Source organism: Paramormyrops kingsleyae, chromosome 1, assembly GCF_048594095.1.
Source record: "Paramormyrops kingsleyae isolate MSU_618 chromosome 1, PKINGS_0.4, whole genome shotgun sequence".
In the NCBI taxonomy this organism is placed as follows: Eukaryota; Metazoa; Chordata; class Actinopteri; order Osteoglossiformes; family Mormyridae; genus Paramormyrops; species Paramormyrops kingsleyae.
In genome coordinates, this window is record NC_132797.1 from 62,908,078 (window position 1) to 62,935,080 (window position 27,003).

Sequence of the window (27,003 nt, forward strand, 5' to 3'; positions counted from 1 at the left end):
GGCTGCCATGGCAGAGCTTCATCTCATTCGCAGATCCATATTAGTTCACTTTTAGAAAAAGAGTATGGATTTTGTGAGCGCATGGGGGTGACAGCAGCAGAACAAAATAAATAAATGAACACTTTTAAATAAATAAGCAGCTTGAAATTTGCTCAGACCTCTGGGAGGAAGGGAAGACATGGGAAAAGTACAGTTTCATTTTAAATGTTCTGCTATCTTCGCTGTGCAGTATAAGCCCAGAGAGGCAGAAGAGACCTTTATGAAAAAGCCTTCTTCATGTTCCCTCTCCCTACACACTCAGAGGGCAAGGAATATCACCTCCGATGGGTCCTGGAAGGCCGCAATCTAATAATTTGGAAAAAGCAGCCAGCTCTCTCTCTATGTCTTAATTAAATCTGAGCAGTAGACAGTGATGATCATTATTTTTCTTGACAAAATGTTTCTGTCAAAGAAATAAGGAGGCCAAGGATTTAAAAAAAAAAAAAGATTATAAAAATTCCCAACAAACAATAACAACTTTAAGTATTGTCAAGTCAACCTCTGTTGCAAAGTCCAGTCACATAACCATTATACTGACACAGAAATTGGGTTAGGAGGTTCTGTGGAGGTCCTGTGGATTTCAACCTTAACAAAACAGTGAAATCTTCAGTGAACAGTGAAACCTGACCCCCCCCCCCGATTAGCATTTGAAGTAGATTGATGCATAGAGTAGCATTTTATTAAGCACTGCATAATTAATGATTAAGCACAAACCGCCTTCATGTTTCGCCCACTTTTCTGGCCCGTGTGTCTGCCTGGAAATTTCGGCACAGGCAAAGACATGATGAAGGGGGCATTTGAAGCACCTGGGCAAAGCAAATTATCAAGAACAAAGATCCTCCTTCATAAATACTCTCATTAAACGAGCAACTCAAATTACTGCCGTTTCAAAGTCAACAGGAGCGGGCGGCCAGGCGGCCTCAAATCAGTTTAAAACTTTATTTTTAGCTTCTCTGTCGTGAAGTGAGCTCATGAAACACGCTGGTGTGTTGACTCTCATTATCTCTCCAACTGTTACTCATCCATCAGCCTTCCCGAGTCTTCACTCCCAATGTCAGTGACATGGAACTATGCATTTACATATTTCTGCCTTACTGCAAACCGACTCTGCAGGCCCGGCCTGTCTCGGAGAGTTCAGTTACCATGGAACACTTTTACGGCAATTAACAACAGCTACCTGGTAAGAAACACACATACAGGCAGGGGTGCCCCTACATGCAGCAGCTACCAGGCTTAGTCTGGAGAAAACACCCAGTCGCCACTTGGACACTGATGGGCACATGTGCGCAAGAACAAAACAGGTACTGTGATCGCTTAGCCATTCCACTGCCTTGTAATGGCAAACCATTGTAACTTATAAACCAACTGGGCAGCAGACTTTAAATGAGGAATTGAGGGATGGTGCCTGTACTACTATACATCTAGCATCACATGAGCATAAATTAAACTAGTCTCTACCATGCAATCCACAGTGTCACAGCAAAGGCTACGTGTACAGTCTCTACCATGCAATCCACAGTGTCACAGCAAAGGCTACGTGTACAGTGTGCACATAATGGCTGGCGATGGCATACAGTGTCTGTTTTTTAACAAGACATATTTCACCCACAAAGGATTACTGGTATCAGGAAAATAATCTTTACCCATTTTAACTTATAGTATTCCACATATGCCAGTTAATATAATCAGATAGTGCTTACAGATAAATGTAAAATGTATTTCTTTATAACTTAAGACTTATCTCCTTTGATGACATTTAAAACTAAATGTCATCCGTGTCTACAAAGAATATGAAGATGGTGTCAGTCAGGGCCTGGACCCTCCCTGTACGGTTCTGGGAATGTTGGGGCCCCTGTAGACTGCCTTGCTGGGGTCCCTATAGATCTCATTGCTGCCTTAAAGAGCACAGGCAGACGGGGTTAAAGGGAACACATGCTCCAGCTCCAGAGGTGAAACCTGCAAATTAATTAAACACAAATACTTCACAAGCAAATAGCGGTTTTTATGGGCTTTGGCTGCTTACATCTCTGGCTAATAACAAAGCGACAAAATCGTAATCAGAGTAATGAGCGTGAGGGTTAGGGTTACTACTCTTTTATTTCCACTTCCGCTAATGCTCCCTGTAAAATGACAGCGAGACCGTAGGCAAACTCCAGCCCTTTTGCTGAATGAGGTAGCAGATCATATATACTAATTGGTGCCGTGTGAACAGACAGAGGACTCTCATGACCCCACTCACAAACCTTGTTTTAAGGGGAATTTTTCATCTATGAATTTTGCGTACATTTCACAGCCTTGCACTTCACCAGCCAACTGTGGTCCCTCCAACCAAAGAATTTTTCTTAATCTCAAAAAACCATACAGGCGTTTGCTCATCCGCCCAACCTTTCAAACCCCAGACAAGGCTCAAAAACAGCAGCTTTCGCTTGCTGTCATTTGCTGTGTTTATTTCGGACCGCCCCCATTCCCGACCTTCAAGAGGAACAAGAGAAAACAGGAATCAATTACCAGGCACAGCAGAGAAAGATCCCCAGCTGCTGGTGCGTAGGCTGTCCGTGATTAAACATGGCGCTGCCACAAACCCAGCAGACGTCATCTGAGAAGCTGGAACGCCATTCATTTCCAAGATTAAGGGAAAATAAACTGACTCCTGTGTGATGATTCAGTCAAGTTTAGGAAGCTGCAGAGGAACAAATGCATTACAAAACTTGGACGTGCTGCGATTCTTTTCAATGTCAGCCTCAAGGTCGAATCGGTAGAGCTCGCGGCAGTGTGCCAAATCGCACAGTCAATCCAAGGCGCTGATTAATATCTCAGGGTACGTGATATGAGCGAGTGAACAATAGACTTTAAAAATGGAAGACTCGCTCCTTTGACAGGCATGCTGTGCCTGTCAGTTTGCGGTATTGCTCACATTACTGCATATAGTTTCATTTCCGTTAGCCAGGAGGGCAGCCTTAGCTCTGACCCTGCCCACTAAGACCGTTAGCATTAGCTTCAATTATGTATGTAGTGTTTACTGCATTAGCTTTACTCAAGAAGATAGCCTTTGCCCGGGATGATCTGGTGCAATGTATGGGCACCTTCATAAGTAGTGCAGGGAATATGGAATGCAGTTAATGTGGACTAAGAAAGAGACCAGAAATGGAGAAATGGGGGGGGGGGGGGAGGGGGTGACCAGACAAGGACTGCAGGCTTAGTTTGGGATAAAAAGATCAAGTAACAGAGTTAGTGTTGGAATAAAGAGTGATGAGGTGTGGGGTGAGTTTCACTAGGATGAAGGCAACACAGAGTTTAGATAATATTCTTCACATGATATTTCACATGGTGATGCAGTGATTAGCACTGTTACCTCACACCTCTGGAATCAGGGTTTGAGTCTCTGCCAGGGTTCCATGTGTGTGGAGTTTGCATGTACTTCCCATGTCGTCATGAAGTTTCCTTCAGATATTCAAGTATCCCCCCCCCACTGTCCAAAAACATGCTGAGGCTACGTGGAGTTGCCAAATAACCCACAGGTGTGCCTGGGTGAATGAATAGTGTGTGAGTGTCCCCTGCAATGGGTTGGCACCCTATCTTGGTTTGTTCTCTGCCTTGTGCTCATAGGCTCTAGACCCCCAGCAACCCTGAACAGGATAAGTGGTTTCAGAAGATGGATGGATTTTTCATGCATTAATTCAGTGCAAGACCAGGTTTTAAAAATGCTCAAAACCTGAGTAAGGTAAAAATTAAGCACTAAGGCAACACAAAACCACTTAAGGCAGCAGTCTTTTTATTATGCCAATAAATAATAGTAATTAATAAATATTAGTAGTAAATAATAATAATAATAATAATAATAACTAGATTCCCCTGCCTCTCCCCAGTCAGTCATCAGTTCCACCCCATGCAGCAAGGGTGGAAGTCAGTGGAATAGTCAAAACCATCTCCAAAATGTGGCTCCCATCGCATCGCTCATCCCCAGATACTGAAGTCCGTCGGTATGGACAATCCCTCAGGGAGTACTGCCTCAGCCAAAGCTCTCCATGGCCGCAGAGGCAACTTTATAGGGAAATCTGTAAAGCAGAAGCTTTCAGAGTTCCACAAGCCTGTACTACTTAAGCATGTCTGGGAAGTGATTTTAGATGCAGCACATCAAACACGAAAAAGGATATTCCACGCTAGAAGTGTGCTATATAGGCTTTGCCCATATCCCAAAATAGCCCTTTCCTTTTTACATACATGGTCAAAAAAGAGTCATAAATAAACCCGCAGAGCACTCTGGGGTGTAAAGAAACATTTGACTTCTTCCCAGTGTCATGCCAACTTAGCGTTCATCAAGGTTCTCCCTGAGGATCTCACACGGGATAGGACGAAGATACAGAACATGCTATTGGACAACTGAGACACAATTAATGTAGTATTCTTATCAAGTCATAAGCACGTTGGCAGGAGGTGAATTTCACCTTATCTGCTTGCTGATTACGTCAAAAGATGAGCTCAGGATTTCACAGCTCAGCAGAGAAAAGGAACTTTCTAATCAGTCTAAGGAGGTAAAAGGACAGAAAAGGGAGGAATGTAATGGCTGGCGATGAAGAATAGCTTGTGGAGATATGGGCTGTGTGAAGGTGAAGAAGATCTTCCGATTTTATCCCTTGAGAGAGGTATCTAAGTTAGTGAAGTATCCAGCTGTTTAAATGGGTTACATACAGGAACCTGGGTCCAGGCAGTTTACTGACCTGGTAGACACAGACCCTGGGCCTTGACACCACAACTTCATGTTACAGCCTGGTGGTTTAGGCCCAGATCACATTCATGAAGCCTTTAGGCCTGTCTCAGCTTCCCCACTAGGTGTCATGAGGTACTGTAAGGCTAGCAGGGCTAAAAGTAACCAACAAGAGCTGAGATTCAGGAGGGCTGACTCTCTACAGCCGTACCTTCCAGCTGGTATGGAGGCCAGTCGGGACACTAAGGTCAACTGAGGCTACTGACGTGTTTGACAGAACAGCAGTCAAATTGAAAGTGAAGCTGTGTCTTAATATAGAGACAGATTTGGGTCCTCTCCACTTGTGCATTAATGGGCCTACCAGTGTGCTGGGAATCCTTCAGGATAAGAAACACGCCTTGAATGAAACCTGAAAGTGCCTCATAAAGCAACAGGGGCACTGTGGCTTAATACAGGCATAGGGTTGCCTGAAAACTGCATCTTTTCTTTTCACTGATCTACCATTTTCATAAATTGACAAAACAAAGTAGTAATCATTCATTTCTTTTCAGGGGATAAAGCAATTGCTAATTCCTTTCCACAGTCTGTGGCCCTGTGTACTGAAGTAATGCTGACCCAGACCTTAGGGAAGTGAAAATGAGGGTCCTTACTGCTGCATGCAAACCAGTCACTCCATCAGCAGTGACCCTGCATGTGGATGAGGGAGGAGTCACGTCCTGTGCTTGGGATTGGGTCACTGAAGCATTCCAAGTTTTCCAGTTTACTTATTCACCAGCGAGTTGGCCCGCCCAGCTGCCGGACCACATTAGGAAGTCCAATTCATTCTGTTCCGAAATCAGGAGCAACATCTGCATTTGATGTAATATACATCAAAACCACACCCTGCCTTTAACTTCATGGTGTTTGTGGCTGCAGTTCAGTTCATTCAACAAAGCCAATGCTGCACTTAGGCCAACATGAATGGTGGATCCAACTTATTAGTCATTATTATTTATATGTTACTAGAATAAGTTCTGTGACACAAATGACAATGGAGGTTACTTTTATGGGCACCTAGTACCAGGGCCATTTCACCATTACAGAAAGTTCTAGAGTGCTGCCATGATTGCAGATGGTGTGTTAGAAATGTGAAGCACCCTACAGATCAAAGTTGAGGTCAAAAGCCAAAGTATCTTATATGTGACTATTTATTGAGAGTGCATTTCACGTGATCACAATTGTGCGAACGTATGTTGTTTTGCTCCGGACGGGTACTGATTATGAATTGAGATTAAACTTTTTTTCTTCTTCTTCTTCCCTGGCTCAGTGTGTCTTTTTTCTTTTCTGCCAAGTTGGTTTCTCCCTACCAGCAGGCGGGAGTACAAACGTATACATGAACTGATGATAAAACACACAAAACAATCCCTTTAGCTGTGGCATTAATGTATTCGAAAAATTGAAGCGTTCTATAGCTGATTACTTTAAAAAGCAAAATGAGGAGGAAGAGGAGGAGGCTGGTGGAGAGGGAGAGCCAAAGAGGGGTCCCGAGACAGACACCAGTGACAATGCGAGTTAGGTTATTAAAGTTAATGTTTGGATTATAATATTTTGCAAATACAGTAACCCCTTCGCTTTTGCGTATTTGAAATTTGTTGCGGCAGTGAACAATTAAATGGGAATATTTCTGGAGTTTGCCAAAAGATCGCAGACACTTGTAGATGAAGTGTAAGCCAAAAACAACATTGCTACCAATAATGTGGAAGTACCATGTGTTTGGGGGGGGTGGGGGGTTCAGGGCTGATTTGGTCTCTATGAATTTTAAAACCAAACCTTTGCTCTTACATTTAAATTACATAAAATCACAGATTAGACAAATATTAGTAATACATAATATTTGTTAGAGTAAGTGCATACTGTATCGTTAATATTACAAGTCTTGGCTTGGGCATCTTTGTCTCAATAATCAGCCTCTCACATGTTAGCTGTCATTGTGACCATGGAATCTCAAGTTTCTTGCAGTAACTTTTAAACCTTTCAGTGCCATTAATTTTGTATTTTTAATTATTAGTCCAAACCCTAGTGCTCCCAGTGCATATAGTAGTAACTTTGTACATACAGGGAATAATTTAGATGGTTTGTATATTATATAAAAATGTCTTGACAGAAGATGACAGTTTGACATGCAAAGAGCAGTACTGTTTGGTTTAGAAATATTTAATAGACTTTTTATGTTATCGTTTTGGCTAGCAGACTGTTATGCGTAGAGGTTAGGAATGCCAAAGTATGATTCACGAATTGTTACATTCGCGCAGGTCTGGCTCCCCTAACCCTCACGAATGTGAAGGGGTTGCTGTATCAATTCTTGAGTCACTGTCAATCTTGTGCCACGTTTGCCCACCTGTGTTAACGAGGCATTTTGCAAGGCTGTTTTGTAGACTCTGCGTTGGGAGAGGGCAAGAAGGTCCTTTAATGCAGACGACCCAGGAATGTATTGTGAGGAAGGCGTTTGAGATGCATGACATGACGCACACTCCTTTGATGACGGCAAAACGGGCCATGGCTCTTTATGTAGAAGCTGCTCCCTCCCACATAAGTTCTTCCTACTAGCTGAGTGCCATAATTACATTCTGGAATACAGGGGAACTACAAAAACGGACTGTCGCGGGGAAGAAATGAGAACACTGAGTCTGGGACACTTTCCGGCCCTTCAAATGTGAGAACGGATGAAAGGGAGAAAAATTCTGCAAATTAAGTGAGTGATTATGTCCAATCATACATCTCAGACTCTTCGGCAGAGAACCTCAGTCTGTCACACAAGTCACCGAATGACTCAAAAAGTGAAGAAAAGGAATGTCATCAGGGGCGCGAGACGATGAAGGATAAGTCCTCACTCTAAATTAAACCATAGCAGCTGTCATTTCCCAATCACAATGGTGCATTCTGGGAGAGCAAGAGCAATAATGAGCTGGACGTCATTTTTAATCTGATTTGATAGTCTTGTTTTTTTTTCTGATGCTTCAGTTCATCTGTGCGTCTTATAACCTGTTTTCATATGTTCATCTTCCTGAATTCTCCATTAAAATATAAACAATTGCACGGACTAAGAAGATTTTTGGGATAATTGTCAGTGGCTTATTCAGTGAAATCATATAAATTATACAGTTTAAGATCTTTAATGTCTTGTCATTAGATGGAGTACTTAACTGTGGCAAAATCATTACTTATGTTTGCAATGTATAATGTAGGAGCATTATTATTTAGGAATAGTGAGAAAGGGCAATGAAATATTGTGCGTCTCATTTTGGAAAGCTGGATAAGACAGACATACAGATACGGAAATTTTCTAGATAAATATCATCCATTCATTCATCCATCCATCCATCCATCCTCTGGCTACTAATCCTGTTTAAATGGGTTTAGGTTTGCATGGGACTTAGCAAACTGCCCGGTTTCTCAGATGGAGGCATCAAGCTGTGTAAATATGCAACTGACCCACAGCACCAGGAAGAAGAGAAGCACTCACGGCAGCTTGCCTTACAGGACCGTCACGTCACAGGCAGGCAAAGCCGCTCACAGTGCTCGTGCGGTCACACTTGTCACGATATGGGACGAGGTCACGTTATTCGTTTATATATTCAACGTTGATTCTATTTCAGCTTGAATCTCTGGTTTAAATCTCTCCTCATTGACGGCTCATCTTGTGGTTTGGGTGAACCCAGTTACTTTCCCAAACATATCGATGGGAGTTTGTGAACTCGTCCAGGGTTGCCATGGAGATGAGGCACAAAGCAGGCTGGGAAAGAATCAAGTGGTTACAGTGTGTAGAAACATTCAGCTGTGTACAATTAATGTCATTGTTTGCAGACAAAAAGGAATGGATCCAGTGTTATACTTAATATGAACCCAGGCTGGCTTTTAATGGTATATAAGACAAATCGTAATTCCACTTTTCGTTTTTTTTGTGGTCTGGAGTAAATGGCGGTTAAGGGGCTGCTTCAATGGTTTCATCACCTACAGTACACATGTTTGGCTGGCCAAATCGTGATTATTACACACAACCTTTCACAGGCTTTATGTACTTTATTCTTGTCTGACAGCTAAAAGGCACATAAACTTAAGAGAAGTTAAAGAACAGTTCAAGGGAAGCTTAGGAATTGGAATTTTCTTTAGAGATGCCAACTTCTTGCCTTCAGATGAGCGCTGTGATGATTCAGTCAGGTTGTCATTCATGTTCCAACAGTGTGGCGATGAGATGCAGGGCAATCTCCTGCATCACTCAGCCTTTTGAGCAGTGTGATCATCTGACAGGTTCATAAACACGCTGAAAATGTCACACAACCGTCCCCCTCCAGCACCTCCAACATTGCCTTCCCTGCTGAGAGCAGATGAAATCTCACCCCCCACCCCCACCCCCCGAGACAGACTAACCCCACCAATCCCACAGGAAGACCTCAGCATTCCTGGCACCAAGAACATGCCAGGATCGGCGGGAATGGAGGAAGCAGGAGGCCAGGATAATTACTGCAGCGTCCACGCCATTAATTGCAGAGCTGATGATAAGACCGCAACCCCATACTGGTTATATTTACGCAAACAATAAGGTAGGTTGTCTCAATGACCCAAGAAACATCTCATCTTCATAGGGATATACAGGATATGATGGACTGGCTCTTGCACCCGTGAGCAAGATACAGCTAAACATGCAGATGTTTACATGGGCAGGATGTAGGTCAGTGTGGTTAAAGCGGTCACCTTGGCATCTGGGGAAGAGCTTTGGCATGTAATGGCACAGGAGAAAGATGGAAAGGAATCAGCCGGAATCATCCGGGATCCAGCTTCTAGACCAGATTTTGATGAGAAACGAGGATGAGGGAGTCCTTCAGCAGTCGGGAGGGACTGGATCAGTGTTAGCAGAGATATCACTGTTTAATACCATGATACCGACACATGGGAAAATTGGAAGGATTTTAGTGTCAGAAACCTAGCCCCCATCTATGGGGTTCAAAGAGAATGATAATGCAAGTCATTTACTGAGCCAGACCGCAGCAGATTCGCAGACACAAAGCCTCTCAATCGAGAATAAGTAACTATAGAGTAGCGACAGGGGCAAATAGCATGAATTCCCCTCGCAAAGGCGAGGGGCTGATCAGCCATCTGGCCCAAGACCACAGATCACAGACAGACTGAGGACAATCCTGCATGAGGACAAATATCACCAAGCACAAGGTACCTCTCAGGGGGTCCCAGAAGGGTTCAGCTGTTGAACCTTAAATGTGAAACTTGACTTGAACAGTTTCAGCTATACATGAGAAAATGGACTAAGAAAAGATCTGGAGACACTCTGGTTAAGTATTCCCATTATGAAAATGGATTATTGATTTGGTTAACTCTCCTAAATACTTTTATAACAGAAAAATAACACCAATGTCTTCTGGAACCTTTCTAAGAACCAGAAGGGGGTATCGTAAACGGTAAAAATATGACCTCATTTTTTTCTCTTTAAGCAGGACTTGGGCTCACAAATGGCATCTCTAAAATGTGAATTTTATGGTGCTGTTGGGTCAGGTATTATCATCACCAGCCGCTGGTCAAAGGGCCCGGTCCCCAAGGTGCAGCAGGATGGCCTCAAAGCACTTAAGAACGAGCTGTAAATAACATGTAAATAAAAGCCACCAGCCTCTTTATGTGGCTGACACCCCATAGGGACCATATCCCAGGTCCTGAACAGGGTGAACAAGGAAACACTGCTTTCTCCCCAGCCACCCGTTTAAAATGTCTCTCGTCACTAGAGCTTTAGCAGAGTTTCAGGAGTGAACACCTCAAGATCGCCAGTCAGCTCTGGATGTGGAGCACAGACGGTTTGCACACCGGCTGCTAGGGCGGATCTAGGATTTTTGGAAAGGGGGGGCGCAGCCACTAGAGCGAGTGCCGTAGGCGCGAATCTCTAGGCAACAAAAATTGTTGTTCATGGAAAAATAGGGGGGGCGTGCGGCGGGTGCGCCCCCCTCTGGATCCGCGCCTGGGCTGCACATCCAGTGCTTCTGCACCGCCTCCACTTCACACCAAAGAAAACGGCAGCCTATCGGAATAAAAAACACACAGGAGGCCAAGTTTCCCCTTGGAGGGGTGTGACACTTCCGATTACTAATGCACACCACTGGGAATGTCCGGCCTGGCCTTACTGTAATTCCCCTGGGACACATCATATGACAGTGTGGTGCCACCATGTGGTTCCGCACGTGATGTAGCTTTGTGTCACCGAGCAGAAGCTGGGTGACAGCTGGGGTTCACAGAGACAGAAGTAATGCACGAAACCCAGTGATTAATGCTCCCCTCAGGAGGAAAGCACAGGAGCGTGTGAGTAATCTATGTCCTCTGTCCATTTCTCCTCTTTCACAAGCCATGCCCCACTTAGGCCTGCAGGAGGCGCCACACAGATACACATACTGTATAGTGTGTAAAAAAGTGAGAGAAAAAAGAATTAGCAATGAAAGATGCGTGTCCAATTAACAGGAAATCAAAGTTTGGAGTTTTATGATGTCAGTCACTGCTGAAGAGCCTGGCGGCTGTGGTCGAGTGCCTTCTTATGGGTAAAGCATCTTCACAGAGATAGTGAGAGTACAAAAAGCAGAGCCCCCATCCTCTTCGTCATGGGCAGGTGCACCATGTAGTGACTGGAGCTCAGCTCCGAGAGTGAAGCCACCGACAGCTCCCCACTTCACCCCTCCCCAGCCCTGCGGCCCCCTCCCTCTCCCAGACACCCCAGCAGCAGTTTTTAAATAAACAGTAAAAGCTCCCTCCCATCCTGATGATGAAGTTGTGGCATCGAGCCGGATAACTTACCCCGCAAGAAAATGCCGCTTTCATTTACAAATCGATGACTGTTTTTCAAGGCAGCCTGTCATTGGAGTGAAACGGCCCTCCAGAGAGCCATCTGCATTGATTAATGTCCCTCCCGGGGTGAAAGCAGCATCGGCAGCCTGCATTTCCTCGGAAGCGGCTCACCTTCCACTCCGAGTGCTTACAGACATGTTTCTGCTTGCATTTCTGAGTTTCTGATAGTCACTATGGTCACGATGGAAAATGGAGAATGAAAGGTGAGGCTGTGCTTTGGCTGACTCCGTCAACCATTAACCAGCCAGACAGAACATGCTGAGAGCCTCAGGGGTGTCACACAAGTCACATGTGCTCGCCACTCCAAGGAGGCATCTGATTGGCCAGCTACTGCATCACCTGTCACATGTATGCACCCAATCACTGTGATTCGGAGCACGGAGGGGTTTAGGTCTCTGTTCCTGACTGATCAGCATGTGTCACTGAGTCGTTCCTGTTACCAGGGAGCAAATGTCCCCACAATCTTTTAAAATATTACTTTTTTTTCAGTCCATACAATATAAACCTCAATTTTATTCAAATCTGTGAATGTAATCAAAAAACTAAAAAAAAAAAAGTGTTTTGTTTGGTTAGGGCTGGGTAGGGGTTAAGGTTGTCATAGTTAGGATTAGGGTTATGCCCGTAGAAATGAATGGAGAGTACCCATAATGATCAGAATATATGAACTCTGTGTTTATGTCCTGCTCAGCGCATGTGACCAGCTAAGGGTCATGTTCACATCCTAACATAGTGACCGCCGGGGGTGATGGGGGCCATGACAGGGGGCCCGAATGTCAAAGCACCTCATGCTAGCTGGACAAAGGTGGATAGGGGGAACAAGCGACCTCTGAAAGTGCTGAGGTGTGTGTGTGTGTTTGGGCCTGCAGAGTGTCTTATCTTTGTACAGTTAAATTCAGTGATCCCCACAGACACGGTAGCTGCTGAAAATCAGGAAGAGCAAACACTTTCCCTTAATCTGCTTCAAAAAAGTGCCAAAAACCATTTGCATAATATTACATCTTAAATGCTGCAATGCCACACACACACACACACACACACACAAAGAAATCTCATAGACAATGCACTTATTTTCCATTTTTAAAAGTCTCTATCTCCACTTCCAGGTGTCCGCAGACAGTTTTTGTCATTGAAAAATGGACTTGAAATGCACAAACTTGGTATTCATCTGCACACCTTCTGCTCTGATTTATTAATACTAATATGCCATTGTCTCTTTTTCAAGTATCACCTCTGTCCACCCTTCCTAATGGGACAAAGGCCTTAAAAATAAGAATCTCTTATTATATCAGGATGAGGCACCACCTGTTCTGTGATTGGCTGTTTGGCAGGAAGAGGGGGCGTGGCCTGTCTGTTTGTTTTCCAAATGACCGAGGTGCGATGGCGGAGAATGGAGGTGGAGCTTTAAGGGCACGTTGACATGGACCGTTAAAGACGCCACGGCCCATTGCTCTGACACCCAGGTCCCCCTCCCATCTGCTAAACATGACTGATAGTGGTAATCAGTGGAGGTCCCTTAGGTAGTCCTAGCCTGGCACTCCCACCTAATTACAGGCAGGGGAGTCATGTGACCAGGCCAGATGGACAGCCTGCCAATCAATCAGAGCCGCACTGGGACTCCCCTTCTTGGACAGGCCCATTTTATCTGAAGGGGCGAAGAGCTCAGACACATCATGAATCAAGCAGAGACCATGAAGCGTCACCTTGCATAAGATCTCGAGGACACCTCTCAACAAGAGTCCTGACACAACTCCAGATGCGTGGCATGAAAGTTGACTGCAGCCCCCACACCCATAAAAGCTGGTCCTTTATTCATTATTTACGCGAAGCACCCAAATATGCTGTTGCCTGTAATATCACATCCTGCGTGAGTTCAGGCTTTATCTGCCGCCAAGGTCCACGATGGAGGACTTCTAAGAATCCAGAGGTCAAAGAAACTTTACAGCTAGGAGTCAGATTCATATATTCTGCTTATGCTCTTTGAAAAGGATGCTTACTCATCTCCTCAGAGGAAGTTAGGATCCATGGCTGTCTCTGCCGAAACTGCCACTTAATTGAAAAGTCTGGGGAAGTAAAATCCTCATTAAAATAATCCCTGCAGGCGATACGAGTGGACGTCCTCACCTGCGCCTCACAAAAGCGACCCTGGCGTCAGGCCGCGGCCATAAATCCTCACAAAGCCAGTGCCTCCGCTCCATCTGCCGGGACGTTTCATCATGTCATTCACATTCACTTAATTAATCAAACATTGTCAGAATTATCTCTCTCCGCCCCTTGAAAAGGAATTAAATTAATCCATTACCGATATTTTGCGGCCCATTTCCCAATAACACTCTCAGAAATTAATCTTCCCGTCCCAGAGTCCGGGTGCGCCAGGGCTGCTCTCTGATTCCCGCTCAGCTCTCCGGCACTGTTCATTTTCTCATCTCCTACGTCCACACCGTTTCTCTGCGCTTCTTCAGGGAGACTAATTACTGACTTAGGGATAGAGGAATGCATGTTTAAAGTGTGCCGCATTAATTAAAATCAGGGCAGGCCAGTCGGGAAACATCCAGACTTTATAACGACACAAGGCGCGGCCATGTGCTGACGGGCGGCTACGCCAGCGTGTGTACTGGTGGGCCTACTAGTGGCAGTGGATATGAATGTGATTTTGGGGAGTGGGGGGCACACTGGCTCTGATCTCCAACCCCTCTATTACCACCATCCTCATACCATTCCAAACTCTGCTTGCAGATAATTTTCACATGCCATCAGGGTCCAGGATAACAGCTAGCCAGAGCATAGGCCAACAGGAAGAGTAAACCCCAAAAACAATATGATTGGGGCGTCCCTAGCACTCCAGAGCACCAAGCCAGCAGAGATGATGGCGTTTTCTGGGATAACCCTCCCCCTGCAAGCCCTCATGGTTTTCTGGTCGAGTCGTCCAAGTGTCACCAGCATGAACGTATCTGGTCTCTCTCCATCCTGGGAAGTGATATCCAAACTCCAACAGACTGCACCCAGCTGAGCGACGCAGGATGTGAGGTGGCCCTCCTCTTACGAAATCAAGCTGTGTATCTGCACATCGGTGTTATGCTGGTCCCTTATATTCTTGAATTCCTGTTTCCTTGTGTTTCTGCATTGGTCTAGCAGTAATGAGCCGATATACAAATGAGGCAGAGCTTCCAGAGAAACTCCACTCAACCAGTGCAGGATAGACAAATGCAAAATGGAAAGTTATTCTTGTAACACTTACTATGAATGCCACGTCTATAAGAATCTATGAACACATTCATAATTCATTATAATGCATTCATAAAGCATTATTAAACATGTATAGCACTGTACAGCCATGTAAATTATGCATTTATGAAGCTCTCAACTATAAGAGAGACTTTATTTGTTGTCATTGTATCAGAAATACAACGAAATTTATTTGGTAGCTCACGGCTCAGCAGCAAAGAGGTACATTAATGTACCACATTAATATAGAATACAGTCTGATAGACATGGTATGAATATGAATAAAACCTAACATAACTATTAATAAAATACAATATATAAAAAATAATGCACTATAGATACCTTCATAATGCAGTACAAAGCATCCTTAACGCTTATACCAACCATTATAATGTGTTATGAAAGGATCTACAGTGTATTATAGATGAGAGCTTCATTGAAGCTTATGAAATATTATAAACACCATAATGACATAATTGCTGTCAATACAAGATGCTGTACTGCTTTATTAATCCCCATACTAACCAATATGATGCATGTTGAAGGTATCTACAATACATTATAGATTGACAGTAAAATGTTACTGTTATTCTTTCTAGGGCACTTAAACATGCTGAATGACGGCCACAGCTGTTTAAGTGTATGGATGCAGAGCCCCTGGGGATACGTTCAGGCAGCAGGTGGCGTTGGATGTGAATGAACAACCTGTAGTAGGCCAGGTCAGGTGCGGCAGTGTTTTTGTGGGAGGTGCGTGAGCATTTTTCCAGTGAAATACAGTGTTGCATGTAGAATCCGCTGCAGCAGAGGCGTCGCAGAAAAGCATTCCAGTTGAAGTCGTAGGCAGCGAGGGGGCAAAGGGGGTACAAAAAATGCAGAAATCATTTGGTTGGGCTCCTGCTGGTTTCATGATTCCTATTAGAAAAGGACCTTATCTCCAACCCCCCTGCCCCACCCCACCGAAACCACTTGGTACACACAGTAATTAACATGTGACTGGTAGGAATGTTCATACGTAACACAAGCTCCAGCAGCCGCATTGTTCCACAGGCAGAAATCTCTCTGTTTCATCTCACCACTTTAATTGCATCCGCCCCGCAATGAAAAGGCAGACCTGTTGTTTGATGTGCACGATTCACAGTGTTCCAGATGTTAGCACAGGTAGCGACGCCGTGTTAATTATCTGTGGATGAGTTTGATTTTATGGGTCCAAAGCAGTGTGTTTCCAGAGGACTGTGGAAGAGGACGGCACTGAGGCCTGGTTAAGGCGCTGCCATTCCCGTACCCTCTATTGCACTATAGGAGCAAATATAAAAGCTGCCTTCGGCCTTCCAGTAAAGTCCTCGCCTTAGACTCTTGTCCGGGGGGGAGGGGGGGGGTCCTCGTACCCTCCCTCAAAAATGTTGCATCAGCCTACACCGGACAACAAAAGTCCCACTTTAAAGGCGGCATTTTCAATTTCCCTGTGTATTAAAAAAGAAGGAAAGGCAGCAATGGTCTTTCACAGCCTGCTGTACATCTGCACGCCTCGCCAGATTAATTACCTGCTCCTTCAGTGACTCGGCGACATGCAAGAAAACGTCGAGCGCTGTCGTCAGGGTGGGTTTCATGTTTTTTTTTCCCGGCACGCAGAGATCAGCGATGGAAGTCGACAAGCCGCACATTTATTACATTATCTGCCAGAGTAAAAGCCCCAGGTAAATATGTAACAACGGAGGAATAATAATCAACCACACAGAAATGTTTGCAAAAATCTCTCTCCCTAGTTTGTAGTTGCATGATGACAGCTATTTTTACCTGCTGTCTTTTTGTGACGACACCGGGCAGTGAGCAGCCTGGGTAATGAATTTGCACGGACCTCCGTTGGCCAATGCGTGCCAAGGGTAAGAGACCAGTCATTGGTCGTCCAATAAAGCAAATGTGACCGCTGCAGTGTCCTGGAAGGTTGGCTGACCATGCACCTTGTTTTCGCTTTACTCTCCTGACAGAGCATTTACTGTTTGGGAGGCGTTTGTCCACAATGTTCCTCCCTTATGCATTTCGCTGGTATGGGTTTGACGGTGCAGCATTTAAGACCACTGCACGCCCCGTGACAGTACTGACCATGAACGCACTGCATAAACAGCAACAGACCAGGTGTGGATGATCACGGCACTCAGTCAATTGTCTTTTAGCAACTGTTAAATTCATGTCATTTTATGAGCTTCCCTAAAATTTTATGGGGTAACTATAAATAAGGTATGTTGTGAATCACTGAGAAAACATACATAATTTATTTTCCAGTGATTTGAGGCAGGTTAAAACAGGCCTCAGCCCACCGACGTCGATGGATCGGCGCTCTTTGACGGCAGCTTACGGTCATTGACAACCACGTAAAGCTGCAGATTTACCGCTGCTATCATGTGTGCGCAGGCAGAAGCCAGGCACAGCAAACCATTACTGTACAATAATGTTTGGTAGGAAGGCAAGGAAGGGTTTAAAGCAGACAGCAAACCTCCAGCCTACCCCATGTGGCAGCACACATCCGACAAACCTGTCATTCATCTCTTCAACCCTCCTCACATTCGCAAAGGCAGAGAGCTTTAAAATACAGCCGACATCATAAATGGTTCAAAAGTCAGGCGTGCGGGGGAAGGCCAAATGGGCACCCCTATCAATTTCCCCATGACAGCCGGCGATGGAGGTCCAAAGCTCCGGCCACTGGCTATAACTGGAAATGTCAGATGGACGTTTAGGCATCACTGATCCCTCAAAAAAAATGAAAGGACTGTGGGAGGTACAGAGAACACACTTCCAGGGGGGTTAAAGGTAATCCTGTGTTTTGGTATCAGCTCATTATACATGCACACGCATGCACACACGCACGTCTACGTATTCATATCTTTATGGGGGCCCTCCTTTAATTTCTATGGGCATAACCGTAATTCCAACTAGTTTTTGATTGCTTTCAAGGATTTTTATAAAGTTGAGGTTATCCTTGGAGGATCACAAAAAAATCTTCACAAGGTAAAAAGTTACAGGTTTTTATCTGGTCCCCACAATATAACAAGTACACCCATATACACATAGCCACTCCGAACAATGCGAACACAGAGATGCATCATAAGCACAGACCGAGCTCTAATGAAACCACCTGCACAAAAAGCTCCATTCAAAGCGATCAGTGTTCAGTCTGTTGGTTTGGAGGCATTATTCTCCTGAACACCTTTTGATATTCTCTACACAGCCTGTGTCAGCTCATCCGGACACACATATAATTTCGAGCTCTGGGACTTTGCCAGCCCCATCGTTTCACTCATGGCAGGAGGTCACATGATCAGCATCATTGCAAGCCAGCAGTTTCCACTGACTGAGACGGCTGGTTCATGGGGCACTCCACTGGCCATCACAAGCTTCATGCAGAGGGGGGGCAGAGTTTCTGTAGCCCAATCTCAGGCACCGAGCGAGTCATGGACAAATACAAATGAAGGTCAATCACATGGAAGGAGAGCAGAAGTATTATTTACATGCAAAGTATGTGACAATTACAGAGTGTGGCATTTGGGAAATGCTTTTGTTAAAAAGACCTCCACGTGGTGCAGCATTCAAATGACTTGTCTGGTACAGAAAGAAGCCAAACAACAGAGCAAGATGACTTGAAAATGAAAAGAATTACGAGGTGCAATGTTGTGACCAAGGATTTTGCACTTAAGAATTATGAAACTTTTTCAGGGATATTTGTATGTTAGATGGAAGTCAGTTGGGACCTTGAAATGTGAGACATAAATATTGTCTTGAATCAAGACAAACTTGTGAAAATATTCCTCTGCATTATGGATTTCATTGGGGGGGGGGGGGGGGGGAGTCTGTCAAAATGGCAGATCTGTGACATAAGTCACATAGGCTTTGCAATATATAAATTTAGAGACACAGACAGACATGCGGGCAGGCAGACAGACAAACAGTGAGAAGAATGTCAGGGAAATTTCATAGCAACAGCTTAGAAATAAATAGCATTGCACAGTATGAGGTATGATTAAAATGTTCATCTTAAAAAAAAAATTAAAAAAAAAAAGACATTTTTTCTGCACCATAAAAAGCGCAGTACCTTATTTAAAGTCTGCTAATTAATTGCCATCTTCTTCCTCTTTCTACACAGCAGACTAAAATTGAGCGACTGAAAACAAACAGGATGTATTGTTGGGCTGCACGTTGGTGTCCCCAGAGCAGATCTGCCATTGAACCCACAAACAAGGTGTGTAGCCTGAAGTCAATTTAAAATCATGCTGTATAAATTAAAAACTACTTCTTCTTTAACTGTTCACTCTAATTTTTGATGAAGTGTGCTTTAGAAACTGCAACCCAAAAAGCATAAGAGGTTGAAAGAGTGATGGATGGATGGACCTGACCATGGGGTGTCTGTAAGTGTAGAATGTTCCGGAACATGAGTTGCTCAGCTGGGTGCCTTGGTTCCTGGTTCACGTCCATCATTGTCTGCTAGCTCCACAGAGTGAGGTCACACTGACAGGCAGCTGTGAGGACACCCCAGGCACTGCCCTGCCGGGGAGGCAAGGAAGGACCTCAGCAAGCAGGGCCATGTTTAGGAGAGGCCCTCTGTGGAGTGGGATACCACTGAGCCTCAGCCTGAGCTCATTTCCTGTGGGTGCAAATATTTATGCAGGGGGTGGGTGTTTTTCCCTTTATGTCTGGAAAACATTCTGTGGGCACCAATAAGGCCCCTCCTAGCTAGGTGTTCCCCACCTCACTGTACACAACCCCGTAATAATCCTGACACCAATCCCATAATGTATTAGCGCTAATCACCAACTGCACCAACACAGGTGAGTGTTTCATTACACAGAAAGCTGTGTAGCATCTTTTTCACAGCAGCTGATGATGGAGGCAGGGAGGGCACATGACCCTAAAAGGACAGCATGGGCTGTTGGGTAAAGTGCAGTTTGCAACCCAAACAGTCGAAGTGATTGGCTGCCTGGTCACATGACCCTAAGCGGACAACATGGGTTGATGTGCACAGCACTGACTGTGAGCTTAATGGTCAAAGTGATGCTTCCCCTAATGGCTTTTAATAGCCAGATGGTCTTCCAGTATGACTGGATTGATTGAGCACACAGGAGGTGTGGCCAATGATGTTTTTTTCTGAGGGGGGTGGTAGCATCAGGCCTGTCAGATGGCCCCATTAACCCATCTGCTCTGCATCCAGGTAGCAGTGACCTGACCCACATTCATGAACCACCACTGTCAAAGAACATCCCCCCCCACCAGATACACACACACCCACACACACACATGCTGTATAGACTGCATGTCCCTAAAGGACCTGATCACTGAATTGCACCTACAAGTGGGATAAATGCTAGAAATGTGACTGGTGACGTCAGGGATTCGATGGATTAGCCACCTATGGGCCTAATGAGTGCTACAGTAAATTAGCCATCCACTAATATCGGGACCTAGCATGGTCAGCACCAAGGTGACAGGGTCAGTGTGTGCTCACCCCCCTGTGCCTTGTAAGCTTTAACTCCCATCACTGGTGCCAGAGAAGCTTCTCAGATGACAAACCCCCCCCACCCCGCCAGGCCATGTCTGCCGATGCAGTTCATGTGAAATTATGCCCAGCTGATTGATACATGAGATATACCAATCAGACGTATACAGAATGTAGTCCATACCCAATAAAACGAGCTCAAAATAAATATGTACAATGAAATAAAGAAAATGTACAAATAGCATCACCTAATCAGCAACCCATCCCCAAACCTGTGATTACCCATAATTCCCCTTGATTACTCAGTATGACAGAAAATAACCTTTAAGTTCATTTTCTAAAAGTAGCATGAAAACAGGCATCTCAATCAGTCAATTCAGCAGAGCAGGGAGAGTAAACAAATTGGGAGGCAGGCAGCGGCTCAGGCAGGCCAGACTGCAGGCCAGGCAGCCGGCGTCCTGATTGCCTTTTGTACGTCTGCACTCGCCGGCGCATTAGCATTGCAGGTACGGCGGCAGGGTACCCTGCCCCCACCACCATCCGGAGTGGGGCAGTCTCTCAGCGAGCTGATAGATAAGAGGGTGTTGATATTCCGCTCATGTTTAAACAGTCAGTCGGGCCCTCTGGCCTATTCCACACACTTATAGCCACTCCCAAAGGAAATAAATATCCCAGCTTCAGAAAAGGATGGGTGAGGATAAAGAAGCCTCTCACCGACTGCTAAACCAACAGCTGATCGACGGTGAGGACCCACAAACCACCCCCTCCGCCCCCAGCCCTGCCTTGCCCATTGGCGTTCTATCTGCAGATACTGGAGCGCAAGCAGCTCAGCAAAGCCACGCTCCACATATGTGACACCTGACCACACACCGTCGTTCACAGCTGAGACAGAGGCGTCTCCCACCGCCAGGGTCCTAAAAATCACATGGCTAATAACTACCAAGCTGCTGCCAAGTGGGCACTGGCGATCGATCGCACGAGCAGCCCCTGACTAAGGTAAGTGCTAGCATGAATATTTCAGTATCCGTTGTATAATAGTACTTAATTACGGTAATTAAGGAGTTAAGAACAGAGGGTTATGTGAATAATTTCCTGGTAGAAATGGGAGCTGTCAGTTCAGCACTAAGGGTTTCAGTAGCACTGCCTGGCCTCACCCTCCATCATGGATATGGATTTGGAGGTGGCCAAGCGATAACCATCCATTTAAAGGCATTTTTCCTGCTGAAATTAACTGTACCCCCACGCAACCATAATGACTTCTATCTAAAAGCTTCTAGAAGTTTCCTGCATGCCGGCAAGGAAGCGTGACTTTAACGTGGCCTGCGGGAGCCAACCGCGGTGTGGAGCTGGTGAGGACTAGCATGACCTAAGAAGCCATTCTGGTAGGGCGTCCTTGATCACTCCAAAAAGACACACCATGGAAGGTTCTGGAGAGCAGCTAGTGTGACAGCTCTTGGTTCAAGTCCCTAGAGGAGTTTTTTTTTTTTTTTAAAAAAAAGGAGAAAAGTACTCAACCTGAATTGAATCACTACCCAGATATGTGAGCGGGGAACAACTTCAGTATCTCTAACTAGTGCAAACATCAGAGCCCCACGTTTGTTTCGTCGGACATCATGCTGAAGATGGGCTCAGGCAAGCGTCGCGCCTTCAAGAATCTTCCACGTCAGATCTTGACAGAATCACAGGAGAGATGCAGGGCCATGTTCTTGTTTAGCATGTTGACCTTGTGACCCCCCAGCGTGCCTTTGTTGGGATGATGGGGGCCCGTCAGAGGAGTTTGAGCCCCGCTTCGTCATGGCGACACAGTGAGGAGATGACAAAGGCGCCGCTCGTAATTGGACGGGAGGATGAAGGCTTGTAAGCACAATACCAACCCAGAACATTCTTTCAATGCCAGATTCTTTATTTTTTGACTCGACAGCTGAGGGGGGGAAAAAATCCAAGAATGCAGAAGTCACAAAAATGAATTTTCAGCACTGCAGTCCATGTGACTGCAAACTTAACCTGTGACAGGACTAAAATAACCTTAAGGATAACAGACCTGTGTGTGCATGTTTTTGGGGGGGGGGGGGGGGGTGACAGCTGCTTTAGGAATTGGGTGGCTAGACTTCTTGGGGGCTTGTAAGGGTTCATTACAGTCACCTCTCCCCCATTCTGAGGTTTGTATAAATTGGCACTTTCTGGTTTTCACCCCCAGCAAGCTGGAGCCCAAATCTGATGCTGTCCCAAGTGTCTCCCCCCTAGTGAAGGGTGTTTATTTCCCTGCTTACAGTTTCCATTGACCAGACCCCCTTCCTCCACCAGTTTCCTCATTTCCCCTGAAAAGGAGACCCCAATTGGCCAACCCCTTGTACTGAGTGCAACATGAATGAAGGCACCATCATAATCAGGACGCGTGTCCCAGAGTGTTTTAACCCCCAGGAGACTCAAGTATACAAAGCTCCTACTGCAGGCCATTTGTACACGTTAGGAACTTTACACTTAGGTTATGTGCCTGCTTAAGCCCTACATTACCCATAATCCCCTTCCAGCATCTTGCCTCCATGGCATCTCATTTGCCTACAGCAGAGATTAGCTTTGTCTGTGGCCTCTGCGGACCACTAGGAAAGCAGGGAACCATCTGAAAGCCTTCAAAGAGAGAAAGACCTCCGGCTCAGAGTCTGTTTGGTTAAAGACAGAGGGTGTTAATCAATATGCATACCTGGCCATTCTTGTGTCCTCACATACCTGTTTGACTTCATCTTTCATTGAGGTACTCAAGAACAGAAGTACAGAGGACAATAAAAATCCATGGATGTCATTCAGTCCCTGCCCCAAATATCAAAGATGCATCGGTTGCATACTTCCCAAAGAGAACAATCCCATGATTCATTGCCTATAGTCCAGAGTTAGCAAGAATGCTCTTGCCAAGAACACAGGTATGTTCTTTGCATTCTTGTTAATCATAAAACACCCAAACTCTCAGAAACCGTTCTTGACCAAATATTTCAGGATCAGGTTTGCTGCCTGAAATATTCTCCACCCCACCACAAGGGTGGAAAGATAGTTAGATGGAAGGATGGCTTGATGGATGGATGGAGACAGTAAGTCTTCAGGAATAAATTCAGTATTTGGCGAACTCCCAGAGCACTACGAGTAAAATAAGCCCGAGCACCACAACCCCCACCATTTCTATAGCAGAAAATGGGTAAAATTTATTCCAGTTGTACATTTTTTTGTACACATAATTACATTAGAATAGTTAACACAGTTGACAACAGCAGCAAATTGGCTATGAATTAATGCATTAGGGACACATGAATACATTTAAATGTATGAAGACCTTCCTTCCATGCTTAAGCACCATTAGGATGAATGTTCTGATTATACTGTACAGCGGCGTCTTTCTCACTCTGACACCCCAGGCTTTTATCCAATCACTGAATCTCTTACATATGCTGCCTTGTCCTGGGGGGTGGGGCGTGGGGTTAAAGTCATCGGCTCGGCATCGGGGGCAAACCAAGCCACTGAATCACTAGGAATTTGTAAAATTTCCCCTGGCATTCCAGAATTTCCCACTGGGATCAATAAAACCCATCTCATCTTGTTTTCTCTCATCTCAGAAAGCACAGAGAGTGCAGAGGGGGGGTTCAGATCCGGCCCCCCGATCCTGTGCCCAGCGGACAATACTGCTAACAGTGCCTCTGTCTACCACTGTAACCGAATCAGACCTCCTGTTTATGCGCGATGGTCAGACCGTCGACCAAAATAAATCGAATTCACGTGGGGCGTCTGTCCAACACAAACGTGCCCCAGATATGACAGCCCACACAGGCTGCCATCAGAGCCTCCCAGACAGCCCGATATCCGAAGTGCACACAGACATCAAACATCGTCAGTGACACACGGTAAATCGGGCCAGGAAGCAGGGCTTCGGCATCCATTAATCTCCACTCACGCTTACTCGTTGGGCGGTTTACACGGCCAGCCGTCTGTCCGGCACGTTACAGCTCGATGAATCTCATTACGGAGGCTGCAGGATGGCCTCCAAGTGTTCCCCCGGAGGGGCTGTCAGCACACAGTGCATCATTGGTAATATTACTGCAGTCGATCAATCAATCAGCCTTATTAAATGCCACATGCGGGCGATCAGATCATCCACATGGCTCCCCATGCGCTGACACCACAGACAGCAAGTCCAGCCGCAGCAAGATGTCCTCCCGCCCCTTGACAAGGAGGCCTGGGGCAGTACGATGACACTGATTACTAGGAGAGAAATGGGGACCCCATTTTCAGTGTGCTGAAGGTGCTGGGGGGGGGGGGGGGGGAAGAGGTGATGAAGTCTGAGCTGTCACATCACTGGTAATGTCCAGGTGCCAGTGGAGGGAGGGGGAGGGAAAAATTGATTCAAAATATTTGTATACATATTTCTGGCATCAAATGGCTCCTCCTGGCCCTGCGACTAGTAGCAATCTACCCTAAGATGCAGGCCAGCTTGGTGCCTCCCAGCTTGTGGTACAGGCCAAGTATGGCTGGCTGAGCGTCTCCTGCTTTCACAAAATGTGGAGCGAGGCCGCGGCCCGCTGCCATTGGCTGGGACCGGTATCCTGTCACATGTAAAATGCAGAAATTCTGCATTGCCAAAGGTGACCAATAAGTAGTGCCAGTCAATCCATCAGGCAGCACAGGCGAATGCCTAGGGCGGCATCTTCTGAGGAGGTGGCGAATTAGCAAGCCGATTTCACTCTGTCTCGGGAGGGAGGAGATGCTGTCAGTGAAGCCTGCCTAGGGCCCATCGACCGGAACTGCCAATAAGAAGATGTCATGTAATCACAGAGACTAATGTCTGGCAGTTTTTACTTTTATTTTCGTTTGCTCTGTGTACTTAGTGGCCAATTCTGCTAGAGCGTGGCACTACTGCTGCGGTAACCGATCACATCCTGTTTGTCAACGATCCCATCGACTGGAGAGAAAAATCGCACGGCTGAGGGCGTAAAAGAGCCATCAGAGTCCTCCGTGGCGATCAAAGCACAGGCATTTATGGCACTTCATTAATGAAGACCAATGCAGAACAAAGCAGGAGATAACAGCCTGGTTTCATTAGCGCTAAAACTGGAAAGTGAATTAATTTCAACAGGAAACAGGGCCATATTTATCTCTCTGCCAAACAGCAGCGGCAAACAGGGCCAGGGTTTGCATGGCGGGGGGGGGGGGGGTTCCTGGCAGAGCCGTGAGCTGCAAGCTTCCTGTCTTTATGCACACGCTCACTTCTCTTCAGTTTTTCTCTCCTAAACTACGCACTCCTCTTTTTTCCCACCTGTCAGTGAATGCTTGGTTAACAGCATGGCTTCCTAAACCTAAGGGACCTTCAGGAATCCCTGTCAGACAGCCACACCCCGTACCCTCCCACCTTCCCGTAACCCTCTTCCCCACAAAAGGGTGCCGCAGTTCTGACTGAGAGTCCCCTACCCCCCCAGACATCAGCTTCCTGCACTGCGGCCCGTTTTGATTTAGACGTCAGCCTCCGTCTTTACGGATGGGCTGCATTAGCATGCCACAAATCCACAGTGCCGGCCTCTCGCTGCCCGGTCACTCTACCTGTAATTACACCTCCATGATGATTTATTATCTGTGTCTGATGGCAGAACAAAGTGACCCACTTTGCAAAATAATTAAGAATAAGGAAGGGAGTGAAGCAGTCATGAAGACACCATTTCCACCATGCAAATACCTCCCCCTACAGGTGGTGGTGCTAAAGCACGTCGCCCTGGATTCCTGCCCATGTGCATGGGGGGAAAGAGAGGGCAAAGGGGATGGGGGGGCAGTTACAGATGCTGCTCAGTTATGACCCAAAGTTTTCAGCACCATGGACAGAGTCCCGATAATTTTACTGCTGGCCAGCACGCACACACCCAAGCTGAATGCTGCAGTCATACGATAAACGTAGAGGTGGACCAGCGCCGGGCAGTTACCGTGAATAACGCCACCAGATTCCTGGGCCAGACCAGTCTGTTTTTGGCAGTAATCAGATCAGGGGTGGGAAGGGAGCCTGATGTGCCAGGATAAGCCAGGAAAAAGGCAGGAAGCTGGCGACTTGGGTGCCCCCAGAACGCTTCACATCTCGCTGCGTGCATGGTGATGAAACAGCGACCCCCAGGGGATGCCACTGGTGGCTGACAGGCCAGGCACATGGGCAGGGGCTGACTGAAACAGCAGGCCGGCCACCTGCCCTCCTCCACCCCCTGGGGAAGGCAAGTTCTATTACAGGCCTGGGCATCCACTGTGACTACATCCATGGCCCCCTGTCAGCAGGAGCAAGGGCATCCCGACTCCAGAAAACAGGGGTACGGAGGGGGCAACCAACTGAAGGAGAATGGTCACCTGCACAGAGCAGGAAGCCACTTCCCTGGGCGATAACTTGGGGTGCAATCGATTTGTCTCTAATTGTTTCCACAAAAGCCAAACTACAGACGGCTTTTCCCTCAAGGCAAGATCACACCCAAATAAATTCTCTCGGAAGACTGCAGAGCAGCTGGAGATGCATGAATTACCCGTTTGATAAAGGTGTAGCGGGCTGTTTGCAGACTCATCCTCAGAGTGCGCAGTAACATCTAAGCGTGCCGGTGCACACGGCTGCTCCCGGCGCCATGGTGCAGAGCTGAGGTCCTCCTGCCGGACCTGCCGAGCGTCTTGGGAGAACGTT

At 46.1% G+C, this 27,003-nt stretch overlaps 1 protein-coding gene across 5 annotated transcripts in view; it reads right to left on the bottom strand.

Annotated features, from left to right (window-relative positions):
* LOC111856674 (low-density lipoprotein receptor-related protein 1B-like) overlaps window positions 1-27,003 on the bottom strand; it is a 276,774-nt gene that overhangs the window by 222,148 nt on the left and 27,623 nt on the right. The window lies entirely within an intron of this gene.